At 41.0% G+C, this 20,461-nt stretch overlaps 1 protein-coding gene across 1 annotated transcript in view; it reads right to left on the reverse strand.

Annotated features, from left to right (window-relative positions):
- LOC106590053 (cadherin-12) overlaps positions 1–20,202 on the reverse strand; it is a 227,034-nt gene extending 206,832 nt beyond the window's left edge. Inside the window, exon 1 of the mRNA XM_014180561.2 lies at positions 19,804–20,202. The gene's annotated coding sequence lies outside the window, so the exon portion shown is untranslated. The remainder of the gene's footprint in view (positions 1–19,803) is intronic.
- Between the last annotated feature and the right edge of the window lie 259 nt (positions 20,203–20,461).

Below are 20,461 nucleotides of genomic sequence, written 5' to 3' on the forward strand. Positions count from 1 at the left end.
TGTCTTCGAGTCACCTGAAAGATTTTGTGAATTCACCAGGAATGCGGTATTCCTATCTATTTTTGTCTCACATCTACAGCCCTATCCCCCAGCAAAGATATGCCACTAGTAATTCAGCCTCTCAAAATGAAAAAGGCCCCCTAGCTAGCTTCCTTCTCTGGAAATCATTACAATCTCCCTCTACCTCTAGGGTAAGCTAATAGTCATTCACCTGTGTGACAGAAAATATTTTCAGTGTTGCCAATGGGGGCCAAGAAGGCTATGTTTAAGGTTATGGACTCCAACCAGACCCACACATCATCACATCGTTTCTTTTCTTCGTTTTATTACCCCCCAACAACCAAGCCCCATCCAGATGATGCCAGACCAAAGAAGGTATTGGCTATTGATCTGTGTATTTCTGTCTGTCTACCTGCATGCCTGCCAGTCAAACCATTTACCTGTGCAAGTGGACAATAACAACAAATACACCTCAGAAATGCACCATAACACATTGCTGTAATGCAACAGTCTCCATCAAGGCTTTGCTTATGCATGGCCTCTAGTGAATTCATAACCACCTCAGTCAATCCTGTTGACTGAATCGTGTGGTGAATTTCTCACAGGCATGGAACAACATTTATTCAAAGGCACAAAAACCTTAGGGTTTTCTCTGCTGTGACTGCTATTTTTAACACATAATGCTGTGGTATTCAAAAACAGAACTTGAAGGCTATTATCTAATGCTTTAATGTAATTATTTCCCAGTCAAAAAAGAATTCACCAGTCAAAAGTGTTTGAAGAAGACCAATATGAACTTGACTGAACGACAATGGATCGGATTCTGTCTCCACATTTCAATGCACACATTCAGTAGCTGATACTTATATATCTGCCTAGACTTCACCCAGAAACAGTTTTGAATGGAACAGAATGAACATAATAAAATGGAATACAATACCATAGAACAGAATATAAAAGATCAGTTTGAACAGGGGTGCAATGTCAATAACATTCTGTCTGAAAGGGGAAGGCTTTCTCTCTCCCTTCGCCTCTGTCCCCTGTGCCAGGACCATGCGGTGACGGTGTGGGAGAGAGGCGTCTGTGGTGGCTGTACTCTGATACGGCCACACAATAATCTCTGTCCTGCAGAGTCGGCACATCTCCCAGCCAGCCGGGTCCTTCGAGGACTAGGCTTGGCCATGTCTGCTGGGCCTGCTAGCTTGCCATCCAGCTAGCTACCACACTGCACCACACTCTTACAGCCTACAGTTTACATGGTAAACAGACAGACACACATGCAACTTTATGTCTGTTCTTCTTTCATATTATGTAACTAAACCCCCAGGGCATCAGAAAGCTGCAACGTTACAGTTGATTTTTAAACTAAACCAATGTCATGTGAAATAAGAGTGGTTTCCAAAATTATTTGGAAAATATTAGGGGATGTTTTCCTTTCCTCCTCTCTAAAGAGGTTCCAGCACACGGCAGAAGATGTACCACCTCCAGAAACCTGACAAAGTAATGGAGACAAATCTATATAAATAATTGCAAAGTGCAGCAGAGGATTAGTGCCCATCATTCAGGGGGAAACGGGGAGCAATATCTCCTGGAGACAGAGGGTCATCCATCATGGCAGGACCTTAATTTGAGATATTTAGACTCATGCAGTTGATTGTCTGAGCCTTGTCTTAAAGGTCTGCAGGTTCTGGTCAAAAGAAGTGCACTATGTATCGAATAAGGTGCCATTTGGAACTCAGAAGCTAGGCTCTGAATAGCCAAGACATCGCCTCTTTGCCTGTGTCTTTTTAATGCTAGACATTGTAAAAGCAGAACATCATACACAATATAAATAAAAACAAACATGCTCACTTAAGCAAAATCAATTAACCAAATCTGAAGCTACACAGGCAGAAAGATTTGTTATGACAGAATCAACTGGTTTTGTTGATTAGCATCGTCATGGCAGCACAAAAAAAAAGACGTTGTCACATCACCGTAACGTCTCCGTAACGTGAGCCACTTGTTAACAACTATTGGTGATTTTTGAGACATACTGTACTGCACCTAAAGCTGCATGTCTGCGAAGCGAGGCTCGCTTGGAGCAGCATAGTTTACGCTTCAAGTCTATTTTCCTCACAGCGAGAGCATTGTAGAGATGTAAATCCACCAAAATAAGCACATTATATCTAATTTAATTTCATAAGTATTCTCAATATTCCTAAAACTAAGTAAGAAAATTGCAAAAATCACCTACGACACAATGAAAGGTTTCGTACCTCATTTTAGGCTTGTATTAAAAAAAGCAAAACATTTTGACACAATTGTTGATACAACTACTTCAAATTATTTAAATTCCAACAAACATGCAAATTTGTTTCTGAGGTTGAAATGACTTCCTCCCATTATGAAGTGTGGCAGAAATTTCAGATAGCATCCCATTATGAAATAAAGCCTATTTTTATCCACAGTGCAGCACCCTGAAAACCAAGTTGACGAAGGTATGACTACGCTCTTGTCACAATGTTAGTGTATTTTTGCTGTAATGGTTTATACAAACAACATATTTCAATCAGTGAAGAGTTAATATTTAAAAAATTACCATACCACAGGTATAGTCCTCCCCCTCTAAGAAGTACTGTAGTACAGAGTGTTCAAGGTATAAAGGAGACCACAATGCCTACAGTCTAACAAATGGCAGTGAGGGGAACACACACACACACACACACTCTCCCCCTACTCATTCACAAACCCACACACATAATTTAGCACAGTACAATGTCAAGATGAGTCCATTGCATGAGGGCGAAGATTGAAGAGCCCAAGGAGCAGAGTCTAGAGACTCCAAATGATCTCAAGTATTGATCCCATTTAAGCTCAAGGCGCTTGACAGACACATTCAGCAGAATGTGGTGATAGGTGGCATATCCAGGTGACTGATGGTCTCTGCTCTGCTTATGTTAATGGATAAAGGACACACATCCATAAACACCCTCCTTTTCTCACTGTATCCCAAATAGCACACTATTCCCTATATAGTTTACTACTTTTGACCAGAGTCCTAAATTACTTCACTATAAAGGGAACAAGGTGCCATTTGTGATGCAGACCCTTCTTTTCCCCCCAGTCCAACAGTGCTGCTGATGATTTAATATGGCAACAGTGAGGGCTTTGCGGATGTGCTTTTTTTTGTAGAACAACTCAATCTTCCATTAAAATTACATGGAGTGCAGCGAGAGCGGATAGAACCATGAGGAGCTGTTGACACTGGTTGAGTCACAAATGGGACCCTATTCCCTTAACAGTGCACTCCCTTTGGGCTCTGGTCAAAAGTATTATACTATGTAGAGCAGGGCTGCCCAACCCTCTTCCTGGAGAACTACTGTCCTGTAGGTTTTCAGTCCAACTCTAATTTAGCATATCTGATTCAGCTAGTTAAGGTCTTGTTGAGCAGCTAATTAGTAGAATCGGGTGTGTTAAATTAGGGTTGGACTGAAAACCCACACAACAGTGAATCTCCAGGAAGAGGGTTGGACAGCCCTGATGTAGAGAATAAGGTGCCATTTGGGAATCAGAACTGCATTGGAGGGTTCATAGGGGATTTTCACAACTCGGCTGCATGTATCTGCTGCTCTCTTGTTGTGGGAGATTCATGCCTGTCATACAACAATAAGTGCAGTGGATTATTCAAAGATAATTGGATAGCTATGCGGTTTACAGTACAGTTGCAGTTTGTTTTAATGTACAGTTTAACAGTTAACAAATCTAATAGCCTTACGGAAATACCACATGAAGATCCCGTGAAAACATGTGAAGCAACATGAGATCCTTTGAGACTAGACATGCAACAACATGGAAACATGATGTCATGTGAAATAAACCTAAAAAGTCATAAAATAGATAATGCTGCAGACTTATTGGCAATAATACACTGCTCAAAAAAATAAAGGGAACACTTAAACAACACAATGTAACTCCAAGTCAATCACACTTCTGTGAAATGAAACTGTCCACTTAGGAAGCAACACTGATTGACAATAAATGTCACATGCTGTTGTGCAAATGGAATAGACAACAGGTGGAAATTATAGGCAATTAGCAAGACACCCCCAATAAAGGAGTGGTTCTGCAGGTGGTGACCACAGACCACTTCTCAGTTCCTATGCTTCCTGGCTGATGTTTTGGTCACTTTTGAATGCTGGCGGTGCTTTCACTCTAGTGGTAGCATGAGACGGAGTCTACAACCCACACAAGTGGCTCAGGTAGTGCAGCTCATCCAGGATGGCACATCAATGCGAGCTGTGGCAAGAAGGTTTGCTGTGTCTGTCAGCGTAGTGTCCAGAGCATGGAGGGGCTACCAGTAGACAGGCCAGTACATCAGGAGACGTGGAGGAGGCCGTAGGTGGGCAACAACCCAGCAGCAGGACCGCAACCTCCGCCTTTGTGCAAGGAGGAGCAGGAGAAGCACTGCCAGAGCCCTGCAAAATGACCTCCAGCAGGCCACAAATGTGCATGTGTCTGCTCAAACGGTCAGAAACAGACTCCATGAGGGTGGGGGTTGTGCTTACAGCCCAACACCCTGTAGGACATTTGGCATTTGCCAGAGAACACCAAGATTGGCAAATTCACCACTGGCGCCCTGTGCTCTTCACAGATGAAAGCAGGTTCACACTGAGCACATTGACAGACGTGACGGAGTCTGCAGACGCCGTGGAGAACATTCTGCTGCCTGCAACATCCTCCAGCATGACCGGTTTGGCGGTGGGTCAGTCATGGTGTGGGGTGGCATTTCTTTGGGGGGCCGCACAGCCCTCCATGTGCTCGCCAGAGGTAGCCTGACTGCCATTAGGTACCGAGATAAGATCCTCAGACCCCTTGTGAGACCATATGCTGGTGCGGTTGGCCCTGGGTTCCTCCTAATGCAAGACAATGCTAGACCTCATGTGGCTGGAGTGTGTCAGCAGTTCCTGCAAGAGGAAGGCATGGACTGGCCCGCCCGGTTCCCCAGACCTGAATCCAATTGAGCACATGTGGGACATCATGTCTCGCTCCATCCACCAACGCCACGTTGCACCACAGACTGTCCAGGAGTTGGCAGATGCTTTAGTCCAGGTCTGGGAGGAGATCATTCAAGAGACCATCCGTCACCTCATCAGGAGCATGCCCAGGCGTTGTAGGGAGGTCATACAGGCACGTGGAGGCCACACACACTACTGAGCCTCATTTTGACTTGTTTTAAGGACATTACATCAAAGTTGGATCAGCCTGTAGTGTGGTTTTCCACTTTAATTTTGAGTGTGACTCCAAATCCAGACCTCCATGGGTTTATAAATTGGATTTCCATTGATTATTTTTTGTGTGATTTTTGTTGTCAGCACATTCAACTATGTAAAGAAAAAAGTATTTAATAAGATTATTTCTTTCATTCTGATCTAGGATGTGTTGTTTCAGTGTTCCCTTTATTTTTTTGAGCAGTATATATTTCTGCACTTTGCTAAAAGCTTAAAACTGCCCACAATCAAGTAAATTGTTCAATTAACACCACCAACATAACATCAATGTTAAATTAGCAGTGCTCAGGGACACTTGATAGAGTATATATGTTTCGATGTTTCTGCAGTGCCACCAGGTTCATTCTTACTGCTTGGAATATGTTTTTACAAACTCAAAAAAGAAGTGTATGGTTAGGGTACAGTGATGTTCCCTTGGGTGCAAAAAAGTCCAAGGTACACTTCACAGGTATACATATGAACTCACATGGTACAGTTTGGTACCTTGTAGGTATAATGGGAAATGTTTCTACCCGATATTTTGAATAGAGCCCCACAGTGGAGGTGTCATAATACACATAAAACCTAGCGCTCAAACAGGGAAATGCTTCCAATCGCTTTTTCACCATTCATTTTTCCAATAAAGGATTTTTGAAATACTTAAAATAAGGGCTCTGTTTTGTGTTAGCTTACCCTGGCGTGATGTTTTGATACCATGTAAATCTCTCTCGGAAATGGGTACTTGAATCAATATTTTTGGCACTATTTACTCTCAGATTCGAAAATGCTAATGCTAATGCAACAAAGTAGACATGCAAGACTACAACTCCCATCTCTAGCTGACACCTTGGCTAACAGGTATTGTGTCAATTAAAAATTTGCACAAGACAGTTCATAGAATTCACAATTTAAAGAAATGTAGCTAATTTAATCATTACTACATTAAGCTAACATTAGATAGTTAATCCAGAGATTCTTACCTTTGCCTTGATTCGGCAGTCTCATCCAGATCATCATGGCATTTGTAGTTCTTTATTATAGCCACTTTAGCAGCTAATTAGAATTTCGTTTTTGGGGGGGGGTAAATACAGGTGAATATATTGCTAAAAGTCACCTTGTCCTAGAAAGATTCACGCCAGGGTAAACCTACATGGAACACAGCCCTTCCCTATGGGAAAATTAATTGTGGAAAAATTATTGGAACCATTTCCCTTTTTGACCACGAGGTTTTATGGGTATTATGACACATTCTGTGGTACTGTATATAATATATAAGGTATGATCATCACTGCACTTTGTGAGATAGAGCCGACAGATATAGCAGCTCTGTTTGTAGCTCCTAACCAACTGCACTATTTTGTTTTTTTGTGTGTTATTTCTTACATTATTGGCCAAGACATTGTTTTGTGTTATTACATAAAGCCAGAAATAACTTTTGGATATCAGAGAGTAACTCACCAGGAATACAACTTTCCCAAATCAGATCCTTTGTTCGTACACCCAGGGCAATATAACTTATTCCAGAGACTGCTCCAAAACACTGCCACCGGAGAAGAGGTATTCGGAGTGGACTTCTGGTCCGACTCAAGAGACGTGCACACCATCCAGCACTTTCAAAGCATATTACTCGCTAATGTTCAGTATCTGGATAATAAAGTAGACAAGCTCAGGGCGAGGATCTCCTTCCAGAGAGACATTAACCTGTTAGGGCTAGGGGGCAGTATTTGCACGGCTGGATAAAAAAATGTACCCGATTTAATCTGGTTACTAATCCTACCCAGTAACTAGAATATGCATATACTTATTATATATGGATAGAAAACACCCTAAAGTTTCTAAAACTGTTTGAATGGTGTCTGTGAGTATAACAGAACTCATTTGGCAGGCAAAACCCTGAGACATTTTCTGACAGGAAGTGGATACCTGATGTGTTGTATTACCTTTAAACCTATGCCATTGAAAAACACAGGGGCTGAGGAATATTTTGGCACTTCCTATTGCTTCCGCTAGATGTCACCAGCCTTTACAAAGTGTTTTGAGTCTTCTGGAGGGAGATCTGACCGAACAAGAGCCATGGAACGATGATGGCCCATTAGACACCTGGCGCGCGAGTTCATGTTGGGTACCCTCGTTCCAATACGTTATAAAAGAGAATGCATTCGTCCACCTTGAATATTATTCATGTTCTGGTTAAAAAAGGCCCTAATGATTTATGCTATATAACGTTTGACATGTTTGAACGAACGTAAATATATTTTTTCCCCTCGTTCATGAAGTGAAGTCCGGCTTAGATCATGTGCTAACAAGACGGAGATTTTTGGACATAAATGATGAGCTTTTTTGAACAAAACTACATTCGTTATGGACCTGTGATACCTGGAAGTGACATCTGATCAAGAGAATCAAAGGTAATGGATTATTTACATAGTATTTTCAACATTCCAACATGGCGGCTAGTCTGTATCGCAACGCGTATTTTTCTGGGCGCAGTGCTCAGATTATTGCAAAGTGTGATTTCCCAGTAAGGTTATTTTTAAATCTGGCAAGTTGATTGCGTTCAAGAGATGTAAATCTATAATTCTTTAAATGACAATATAATATTTTACCAATGTTTTCTAATTTTAATTATTTAATTTGTGGTGCTGACTTGAATGCCGGTTATTGGAGGGAAACGATTTCCTGAACATCAACGCCACAGTAAAACGCTGTTTTTGGATATAAATATGAACTTGATAGAACTAAAAATGCATGCATTGTCTAACACAATGTCCTAGGAGTGTCATCTGTTGGAGATTGTAAAAGGTTAGTGCATAATTTTAGCTGATTTTATGGTTTTGGTGACGCCTGTCTTTGAATTGGCACAACATTACACACAACTCTTGTAAATGTACTGTCCTAACATACTCTAAATTTATGCTTTCGCCGTAAAACCTTTTTGAAATCGTAAAACGTGGTTAGATTAAGGAGATGTTTATCTTTCAAAGGGTGTAAAATAGTTGTATGTTTGAAAAATTTGAATTTTGACATTTATTTGGATTCAAATTTGCCGCTCTTGAAATGCACCTGCTGTTGATGGAGTGCACCACGGGTGGGACGCTTGCGTCCCACCTAGCCCATAGAGGTTAAGGATTTTAACATACTCAGTTTCACAGAAACATGGCTCCCTCGAGATATACTGTCCCTGTCCATACAGCCAGTTGGGTTCTCAGTGCAAACATTAACTACTCATGGTGTTATTGTGATAACATACAGAAGCTCAAGTCCTAACGTTCACTCTACCTGGAATACCTCACAATCAAATGCCGAACTTCGTAAATGCTACTGAAGTTCTACCAACACATTGACTGTAGTACTCACTCTGGAAAAACATTGGACCACTGCTACTCAACTTTTCGAAATGCCTACAAGGCCCTCCCCCGACCTCCCTTCGGCAAATCTGATCACGACTCCATATTGCTCCTCCCTTCCTATAGGCAGAAACTCAAACAGGAAGTACCCGTACTAAGGTCTATTCAACGCTGGTCTGACCAATTGGAAACCATGCTTCAAGATTGTTTTGATCACGCGGACTGGGATAGATTCCAGGTAACCTCTGAGAATAACCTGGACAAATACACGGATACAGTGACTGAGTTCATCAGAAAGTGTACAGGATATATTGTACCCACTGTGACTATTAAAACCTACCCAAACCAGGACTGTGGGTTCTCCTTCTCCGTGGACGACGTGAGTAAGACATTTACGCATGTTAAACCTCGCACGGCTGCCGGCCTAGACGGCATGCCGAGCCGCGTCCTCAGAGCATGCGCAGACCAGCTGGCTGGTGTGTTTACGGACATATTCAATCTCTCCCTTTCCCAGTCTGCTGTCCCCACGTGCTTCAAGATGACCACCATTGTTCCTGCATCCAAGAAAGCAAAGGGAAATTAACTAAATGACTATTGCACCGTAGCACTCACTTCTGTAATCATGAGGTGCTTTGAGAGGTTAGTTAAGGATCATATCACCTCTACCTTACCTGACACCCTAGACCCACTTCAATTTGCTTACCGCCCCAATAGATCCACAGAAGATGTAATCCCCATCGCACTGCACACTGCCCTATCCCATCTGGACAAGAGGAATACCTGTGTAAGAATGCTGTTCATTGACTATACCTCAACATTCAACACCATAGTACCCTACAAGCTCATCATTAAGCTCGGGGCCCTGGGTCTGAACCCCGCCCTGTGCAACTGGGTCCTGGACATCCTGACGGCCACCCCCAGGAGGTGAAGGTAGGAAACAACACCTCCACTTCGCTGATCCTCAACACAGAGGCCCCACAAGGGTCTGTGCTCAGCCCCCTCCTGTACTCCTTGTTCACCCATGACGGTGTGGCCACCAATGCCTCCAACTCAAATATCTAGTTTGCAGACGACACAACAGTAGTAGGTCTGATTACCAACAATCACGAGACAGCTACAGGAAGGGAGGTGAGGGCCCTGGGAGAGGGGTGCCACTGACGATCTGAAATGATCCACCCACACAGTGTGGTGAAGAAGGTGCAACAGCGCCTCTTTGACCTCAGGAGGCTGATAAATTTGGTTTGGTCCCTGAAAACCTCACAAACTTTAACAGATGCACAATTGAAAGAATCCTGTCGGGCTGTATTCCGCCTGGTACTGCAACTGCAACTGCACCGCCCGCAACCGCAGGGCTCTCCAGAGGGTGCTGTGGTCTGCCCAACGCATCACCAGGGGCAATCTACCTGCCCACCAGGACACCTACAGCACCCGATGTCACAGGAAGGCCAAAAGGATCATCAAGGACATCAACCACCCGAGCCACGGCCTGTTCACCCCGCTATCATCCAGAAGTCGAGGTCAGTACAGGTGCTTCAAAGCTGGGACCAAGAGACTGAAAAATAGCTTCGATCTCAAGGCCATCAGACTGTTAAATAGCCATCACTAGCCGGCTTCCGCCCGGTTATGTTACCCTACACCTTTGAAGCTGCTGCCCTATAGACTTGGAATCACTAGTCACTTTAATAATGTTTACATACTGCTTTACTCATCTCATATATATATATATATATATATATATATATATATATATATATATATATATATATATATATATATATATATATTTTTTTTATTTCACCTTTATTTAACCAGGTAGGCAAGTTGAGAACAAGTTCTCATTTACAATTGCGACCTGGCCAAGATAAAGCAAAGCAGTTCGACAACATACAAAAACACAGAGTTACACATGGAGTAAAACAACATACAATCAATGATGCAGTAGAATAAAAAAATAAAAAAAAATAAGACTATATACAATGTGAGCAAATGATGTGAGATAAGGGAGGTAAAGGCAAAAAAATGCCATGGTGGCAAAGTAAATAAAGTATAGCAAGAAAAACACTGGAATGGTAGATTTGTAGTTTGAAGAAAGTTCAAAGATAAAATATAAATAATATGGTGCAAAGCGAGCAAAATAAATAAAATAAATAAATACAGTAGGGGAAGAGGTAGTAGTTTGGGCTAAATTATAGATGGGCTATGTACAGGTGCAGTGATCTGTGAGCTGCTCTGACAGCTGGTGCTTAAAGCTAGTGAGGGAGATAAGTGTTTCCAGTTTCAGAGATTTTTGTAGTTCGTTCCAGTCATTGGCAGCAGAGAACTGGAAGGAGAGACGACCAAAGGAGGAGTTGGCTTTAGGGGTGACCAGAGAGATATACCTGCTGGAGCGCGTGCTACAGGTGGGTGCTGCTATGGTGACCAGTGAGCGGAGATAAGGGGGGACTTTACCTAGCAGAGTCTTGTAGATGACCTGGAGCCAATGTGTTTGGCGACGATTATGAAGCGAAGGCCAGCCAACGAGAGCGTACAGGTCGCAGTGGTGGGTAGTATATGGGGCTTTGGTGACAAAACGGATGGCACTGTGATAGACTGCATCCAGCTTGTTGAGTAGGGTATTGGAAGCTATTTTGTAAATGACATCGCCGAAGTCGAGGATTGGTAGGATGGTCAGTTTTACGAGGGTATGTTTGGCAGCATGAGTGAAGGATGCTTTGTTGCGAAATAGGAAGCCAATTCTAGATTTCACTTTGGATTGGAGATGATTGATGTGAGTCTGGAAGGAGAGTTTACAGTCTAACCAGACACCTAGGTATTTGTAGTTGTCCACAAATTCTAAGTTAGAACCGTCCAGAGAAGTGATGCTGGACAGGCGGGCAGGTGCAGGCAGCGATCGGTTGAAGAGCATGCATTTAGTTTTATTTGTGTTTATATACTGTATTCTATTCCACTCCGTCATTGCTCCATCTAATATTTGTAATGTATATTTCTTAATTTCATTTATTTACTTTGGGATTTTTGTGTATTGTTAAGATACTACTGCACTGATGGAGCTGGGAGCACAAGCACTTCACTACACCCGCAACAACAACTGCATGTGAACAATAAAATGTGATTTGATTTAGGTAGGGGCAATGTACTGGTGAGGTGCATTAGCATGTTTGGGGCCGTGGTCAAATATATATGTATTTATGCCAACCATCAGTGGACGTGTTGTAGCAGTTTAAGCATTTCATGGTTGTGCTGAGTAGCGGCACTCTTTGTTCTGTAAAGGTTGTAAGAGTATGTGTTTCAAATCTGCTGCACTTTAAAGAGGTTTTTGTGCAAATTCCAGTAACTTAATGGGAACGTTTTGCTGGATATTCTCTTACCTAATTTAAATAACTACCACATTGTATCCAACGGAGAAGGCTTGTTTGTAGAGGGGTGTGGATTATATAGCTATATAGATTGGTGACACATTTGGACTGTAGGGTGTCAGCAAATATGTGACTCACCACCTGGATTCGGTCTTATGTAGCAAAATTTGAAAATGTTTTTTTTTTTTTTACATTGGATAAAAGTAGAGACTCAATAGCTACAAAATGGTATATCATACAAGCATTTTTGAGGAACAATGGAAAAGTAATTCTGTTTTGGAAGTTGATACACTTGTAAACTAACTTTTGAAAAAAGGGCCTTTGAATAATTTGGTACCTACTTGAGAGCTCTCCTTTGTCTACACCCACTTAGCATTGCTCACGCCCTCTTAAGCCAGCCCCACCCTTCTCTTTAAGGATTCACATGAGGTCATGGGCTAAACAGTGAGCAGTGTAGTGAAGATTAAGACTAAAAGTGGTAGTAGCCTACAATAAGGAAAAAGTCCATGTAAACAGATACTGTCAAGATAAAAAAGATTTTATGAATATTAGTTGACGCTTACCCAGACACACTTGTCTAAATTGATGGGTCATGTGAAAGAAATGCTATAACCTCCAGCCACATCCAGTGGTGGAAAAAGTACTAAATTGTCATTCTTGAGTAAAAATATAAATAATTTCAAATTCCTTATATTAAACCTTATATTTTTTTATTGAGGGATAGCCAGGGGCACACTCCAAAACTCAGACATAATTGACAAACAAAGCATTTGTGTTCAGTGAGTCTGCCAGATCAGATGCAGTAGGGATGTTCTCTTATGTGAATTGGACAATTTTTGGTGTCAAGGAAAATGTATGGAGTAAAAAGTACATTACTTTCTATCGGAATGTAGTGAAGTAAAAGTTGTCAAAAAAAGAAATCGTAAAGTAATGTACAGATACCCAAAACATTTTTAAGTAAAAATACTTTAAAGTACTACCGAAGTACTTTTGACCACTGCCCAAATGCCTTCACACCGTACATTAGCATACTGTTACACACACACATAGTATTCCATACATAAGTTAAGGCCATGCAACCTGAATTGAAACCTAAGTGAGGTGCACATGTACAGAACATAAACCGATGCATGCGCCGTATATTTATGTGGATGCACTATATATATATTATGTGGTGGTCACATGATTGTTGTGGTATGTCACAAAATCATGTTACAACCACACATATTATTAATTTTATATATCAATATTTTGCTAAGTCTTGCTAAGTGGATGGGTCTCTACAGAAAGTGTAAATGGTACAGCCAAATGATTACTTGCATAGTAGAAATATCAGAAATAGATAGTGTCAAAATAAAATATACAGTATGTACAAGAACAATATCAATAATGATATCAGTGATAGACGAGGTAGTTATATGCATACAATCAGGGGTAAAGTGGCTGAGCAGGGGGATAAAAAAAATTGTAGCAGCAACATATGGCATGTGTGTTAGGAGAGAGGATTTGAATAGAGACACTGCAGATAGTGCTGATGACTGGTCCGTCCGAACCACGCATGAACAAGGGAATCTATATCGGAGAGCCTGTTTCTGTCCTGCCCTTGACTTTGGTGCAGGGCATGTTATGTCCATTGCCTCCTTTGTCGCAAAACTCCCTGATCTCAAAAAGATACGTTTGTCTAGCTGTGTCCAGTCCAGGTGATGCTTGTACAGGCAGACCATCTACGCGAGGAAGGATGTCAGCGTTGCGCAGCAGCTGAAACCTGGTCCCGACAGTCCGAACGCTCCTTGGCGACAACACCAGGCTCCAGAGCATCGAAGCTGTAAAACAGGGAATAACAAAACATTTTTTGAAGACATTACAACCTGCTCAAAATCAAGTCACCTCCCAAGTTTAGCTAAGAAAAATAACATTTACATTTTAGTCATTTAGCAGACGCTCTTATCCAGAGCGACTTACAGTGCATACATTTTCATACATTTCATGTTTTTGTTTTTTTCCCCCGTACTGGTCCCCCGTGGGAATCGAACCCACAACCCTGGCGTTGCAAACACCATGCTCTACCAACTGAGCCACACAGGACTTTTTTAACCTCATGTAATGCAATGAAAATGATTTTCACCTGAAGTGCTGGTACTGCTTGATCTGTGGCAGCGGCCTGAAGTACGGAGTCAGGTGTTGTTGCCAGCCATAGCTTTCCACCAGCACCATACCATCCTCCAGTCCAACCACCTGTGGGATGTTGACCCCTGTCACAGTGCTGTCATTCACAACAACCTCGGACAAAGTGTCCACTCTGGTCTTTCTGAAGTGCTGTTTGATGAGGCCAGAGCACAAACTTGTTCTTGTTTTGGCCACCGCAGTTATCACAATTCAGGTCCACACGTGTTTCCCCACCTCTGTAGATGAAGAAATGGTTCATGTAGTTGATGACTGCGCTGCTGCCTTTGTTTTCTTGGGCCACCTCTCTTTTTGATAGGAGGCATTAGACCATTCTCCTGGTATGACTGGTGGAGGAGAGTCAGGCGTGTTCTACTGATGCTGAAAGGCAAATTCCAGATACAAATATTTTTGCATTATTATTCAATAGATGCGAAATGGCATTCTGAGATATCACTACACACGTAATGTTAGCTAGCTAGGCAGCCATCTAACGTCAGCTGGCTAGTTAACAGCAAGCTTTAATTAGCAATACTAACCGATTGTCATAGATACCTAGAGTTAACCAAATATGTTCGATGTTAGCTAGCTAACATTAGGCTATAACTAGCAATGTGAAATGGCATTCTGAGAAAACATCACTAACGTTACACACAATTCATACACATAAATGAATGTTAGCTAGCGAACCAGCTATCTAACCTCAGCTAATGTTAGCTAGCTAATAGCAAGCTTTAACTTGGGGTCTTTTGTTTAGATGTGTCACATTAACATTAGATAGCTAAAAAAATAACTATAATCCCAATCCATAGAGTAACGTTACTCACAATACAAACCGATTGTCATAGCTACAGTTAACCAAATAAATTAGGTTCAACGTTAGCTAGCCAGCCAACGAGCTCCAGCTGGCTAACTTACGGCAAGCCTTAACTTGCAATGAAAACAACAACTTTGACAAAATTAGAAACGTATAATATCTGAAACTATAGCTAGATTCTTACCCGTATACATGAATGAAAGATTCACGGCAGACTGCAACCCCTTTCATCAAATAAGACGTCCTTTGTTGTTTCCGTTTAGTTTGCACAGCTTGTTTGGCCAGTTGTGTTCCACTGATTTCAAAGCTCAGTCAATTTCTTCTGTGACAACAACACTGTTGATCTCTGTTTCTTCCCCATCACCGTCATCAGAAGACTCTACAGTGTTTTCTTCAATGAAGATGTTTTTACCTAAATCAGGGATTTCCTCATCGTCTGATTAATTTTCAGAGTCAGAGAGAGTCAGCATTGAACGATCATCCTCCAGAAAGTAATCCATCACAACTGTTTCCCACTGACCTTTGTCAATAGCGCCTGATAAATTCAGGGCAGCAGTGGTATTGAGAGCAGTAGCAACATATTTGCAGTTCTCCATGGCTAACGTTATATCTTCAGAAAAAAATGCAGTAGATAGGATTATCGACGCATAATGAGCAGCTCATTTTATAGACACAAGATGAAACTCATCACTCGGCATGTCCAGCCCACTCATTATCTCAGCCAATCATGGTTAGCCGGAAGATATCTGACTTTTTCTTTGGCTAAACCAACTAGGCTCTTAATTTAACAACTTTATTCATATGTACAGATGGCATAAACATTTTTATTAAGGCACCTGAAAGTTCACATTTTCGAGAAGGCATTTCTTGCAAAAAACACATTTTGATAAAAAAAGATTTTGTAAGTTCAAACGGCTCTCCTGTGACTTGCAACATATACCTAGTTTCCTGAATTGTGTCACATATATTTAAAAATGTACACTATTAGTCTATGGCAAATATACTTACATTTCTCCTCTTTCATCTGTGTCTGGTGTTCGCTAGTTACTGGCTAGCTAGGTCTTCAGCCAGCATAGAACAAAAGGGGGGGAAGGCTCATAAAAAAATCACGAAAGGCCTGATAGAAACATCAATTTGACGGTAATCTTTCTAAATGTCGACATAACCAAATACGCTAGACAAGGTGGGATATTTTTGTGTCTGTAAAATTAATTATGTGAGAAATGGCAGTGTAAAAACTTTTATGAGCAAATATAAATATGATAACCATCATGTTGAAGTAAACCTGAAGTCACACGATGACATGTTGTGTGGTCCTCCCACTACGTCTCTGGAAAGCGTACAGTTTATTAGGCTACAGATTAAATACATTATGATGAACTTCACAGGGTGGTGAAAGTGCAAGGTCATGAGCTTGATGCTTTTCCAATAAATATAGAGGGTCTTATTATTCTGGTGACATGATGATCGATGCTTGGCTGTCGTTTGACAACTAAAAATGATCTTACTCTTTTGTCCATAATAATCTCATCATGTAGGCTATACCCGCACTTTATTTACCAGCTGTTGGCTAGATCACACAAGCCAATACCAGAGTGTGCACATTAGCTTTGTAAAGCATACTTTTTTTTTGTGACATAATCATTGAGATGAAAATGCAATGGACACCCATTTAACTCACATTTTTTTTATTTTAACAGTTGAAGTTACTTTTGTGTGTGTTTCATCAAGCACAGACTTTTATCTGCAACAAGTCAATTTGATGGAAACAAACCTCTGGTGAAAGAAAATCTATTTTATTTATGCAGATTTTAGAATATTTGCATTCAAATCTGTCACCAGTTGAATGGAAACCTAGCTATTGATGCAATTTCAATATTTTTGGAGTTGCTTTGTGTATCATCAAATTAGCTTGAGATTATTTTACTGCAACACTGCATCCAAGTTTCTTGACATAGGCGTTTCAAAGAGCTGTCAGTTAAGTGAACTCATTAATATGAAATCTGAAATTTCACATGTGAAACATGTTCTTGGAATGGCTCCCGAGGGGCGCAGAGGTCTAAGACACTGCATCTCAGTGCAAGAGGTGTCACTACAGTCCCTAGTTTGATTCCAGGCTGTATGACATCCAGCTGTGATTGGGAGTCCCATAGGGCGGTGCACAATTTGGCCCAGCATCGTCCGGGTTTGGCTGGAGTAGGCCGTCTTTCTAAATAAGAATTTAACTTGCCTAGTTAAATAAAAGTTACATTTAAAAAAATGCTTTGCATGTGACATTTCACATGTGAAAACATGTGTTTTTGGAACACTTCACACTTCCTTCCTATCAGTTGCTGGATAGGAAGGAAACTGTTCAGGGAATTCACCGTGAGGCCAATGGTGACATTAAAACAGTTACTGTGACTGTAATAGGAGAAAACTGAAGATGGATCAACAACATTTTAGTTACTCCACAATACTAACCTAAGTGACAGAGTGAAAAAAAGAAGCCTGTAAAGAATAAAACAATTCCAAAACATGCATCCTGTTTGCAACAAGGCACTAAAGTAATTCTGCAAAAAAATGTGACAAAGTAATTAACTTTAAATGTCCTGAATTCAATGTGTTATGTTTGTGGCACATCCAATTCAATACATTATGGACTACCATTCTCCATATTTTTAAGCATAGTGTGGGCTGCATCATGTCATGGGTATGCTTGTAATCATTAAGGACTGGAGAGTTGTTTCTTTTTGGTTAAAAATAAAAGGATTGGAGCTAAGCACTGGGAAAACCTGGTTCAGTTTGCTTTCCACCAGACACTGGGAGATGAATTTACCTTTCAGCAGGACAATAACTTAAAACAAGGCCCAACTACACTGGAGTTGCTCACCAAAAAAGACACTGAATGTTCCTGAGTGGCTGAGTTACACTTTTGACTTAAATTTGATTGAAAATATTTGGCAAGACTTGAAAATGGTTGTCTAGCAATGATCATCAACCAATTTGACAGTGCTTGAAGAATTTAGAAAAAAAACTATGGGCAAATATTGTACAATCCAGGTGTACAAAGCTCTTAGAGACTTACCCAGAAAGACTCACAGCTGTAATTGCTGCCAAAGGTGATTCTAACACGTATTGACTTAGGGCTGTGAATACATATGTAAATTAGATATTTCTGTATTTCATAAAAGCAAAAACAAAACAAAAAATGTTTTCACTTTGTCATTAAAGGGTATTGTGTGTAGATTGTTGATAAATTATTATTTTTTTTTTTCAGGTTGCAACATAACAAAGTGTGGAATAAGTTAAGGGGTATGAATACTTTCTAAAGGCACGCACTGTATCTCCCCACATGTAAACCCTACCGGTATGGGTGGTGTAGCAGTGTAGCTCTTTAATATGTTGTCCTCATCTCACCTTCTACAGCTCATCTGAGTAAGTATCTGCTACTGTAGAATGAACAGGGACAGGGTGCATCTGTTGTCCCATATTCCAAATGCAGCATATCAGATAGTGTGTGTTGCAGGGCTCGAATCGAATTAAAATAAGTAATTTAACTAAACTAAAATACCAATTCAATAATCAAAAAAAGGACACTTATTTTCAATGACTTCTCCATAAATTGAAAAGTAGAAGGTATTTATTTAACAAATGTGACCATTTGTGAACTTTAAATTCAAATCGCTTCCTGAATTGACTTCCTTCAATACGAATTGAGCCCAACCCTGGTGTGTTTCCTTTTTCATATCCACTCAGTTTGTTGGTACTAATCTCCATGGATACCACAATAAATACTTTTATCCATTAAGTAGATTTATAAATGTACATATGTAAACACGGGCTATAATATGCATTATAGCATGTCATACCTGCGATGTGAGCATTCCAAAGCAGGCTGTGTTGTGTTTTGATTGAAAAGTGCAAATTAAAAACTCACACCTTTATGTTTACTGTTAATATTGCAGTTATTATTACAGTTATTTGTACTATCGAAGCGATTGGAACTTAAGTGGAACTCAGATTTTCCATAAAGGGAATCTCTAACAACAATTATCTTACAAAATACACTGATGCAATTTGTTTTCATCTCATTACAAGAGTGTTAAACAGCATTGTGAAACTGAACCACATGCAATCCCCCCAAAATTAGCATTTGCTTTTTGGTATCCCTCAAGTCAGTGTTGAAATCAGCACCTTGACGTTGCCCAAACCATTTGACAGGCTATAGTTTGATAACCAATGTTTGAACACGTTCCAACACCAACTTGAAAAGCAATATTACCTTTTAAATGCAAATGAACCGAAATGACTCACTATGACTTATAAAACGGAAGCATCACACAGCCCCAGTGAGTGGTGTTTGTTGCATGTGTTGCCAATCTGCATTCACTGACACCTCCTGTGTCATCTATGAATGAATCAATAGGTTCGCCTTGATCCAAAGACCATACAGACATGCCTGAAAGACATTCTTCAATATGACTGCACTCCGAACAGAACAGAGCACAACACAAGCCTCCTGTCTCCATCAAACTCTTTCTGATAAAACTGTTTCAAGGACACCCGCTGCTTCTGCTTCCACCATATGCACTTCCAAATAACATGTGGGGATAACATCTAATAATGTATTGACTTGGCTGGAGGGGGAATAAAACACAAGTCAAACATTTATAGCTTCAAAAAATCTTTGGCATCAAGGAGGCTTTGAAAGCCATTTGCAGCAGCTGCAGCAGCGGGGTGACAGAAATTACCATGAGTTTCTGGCACTATAACTCAGTTTGTTCATTATTGACTTGGAGGGGGAATATACCCAATATCAACCTAGCCTACATAAAAAAACAATATTTAAAAAACACTCCAAATCAGACGTAAGTAAACAGCACACATACCTTGATTGATTCACACTGTTTCAAAGCCAGCTTAATCCAAGCAGTCAAACTATCCTCCAAGCTTATTTTCCCTGTGTAGAATACAAGACAAGCTTCTTCTCTCTTCTCCTTTTTGCCTCCTCTCTATGATTCCCTCTTTTCTCATTTACCTCTACCTCTGTCTTTGGTATCTTTCTTTCATGATCCTTTTCTGTGCAAAGCCTATTGCCCACGCCAGAGTTGATGCCGGAGTGCGTGCCGCTAGAGGTACAAAACAGGGAGAGAGAATGTAGGAGTCTCCCTGTGGTTTTAAAATGACGAGTGAGAGAGCAAGAGAGAGAGAGGGGAGAGAGAAAGTGTGGCAGAGCAGTGTGAAAGAGAGCAAGCTGTGTGAGTGTGTGAGAGCGAGCGGGAGAGAGAATGAGTGAGGGTTTGTGAGCACTGGCTGGCTCACTGACTGGCTCAGTGGCGAAGGGCTTGCGTTTACGCTGGGAGCTGGGGCAGCCGTGATTGGTGTGAGGCAGACCCCTGTCAGGTCCCCGGAGCACTGGGATCTTCATCAAGCAGATTATAGGTATCTGGAGAGCCCTCCCTTCTGCATAGAGAGTGTCAGTGATGTGTATTGTGGTCACTGGGGGATATTCTAATCAGAGAGACAGTAGTGCCACTTGGGGATTGT

This window comes from Salmo salar, chromosome ssa29 (genome assembly GCF_905237065.1).
Source record: "Salmo salar chromosome ssa29, Ssal_v3.1, whole genome shotgun sequence".
NCBI classification, from domain to species: Eukaryota; Metazoa; Chordata; class Actinopteri; order Salmoniformes; family Salmonidae; genus Salmo; species Salmo salar.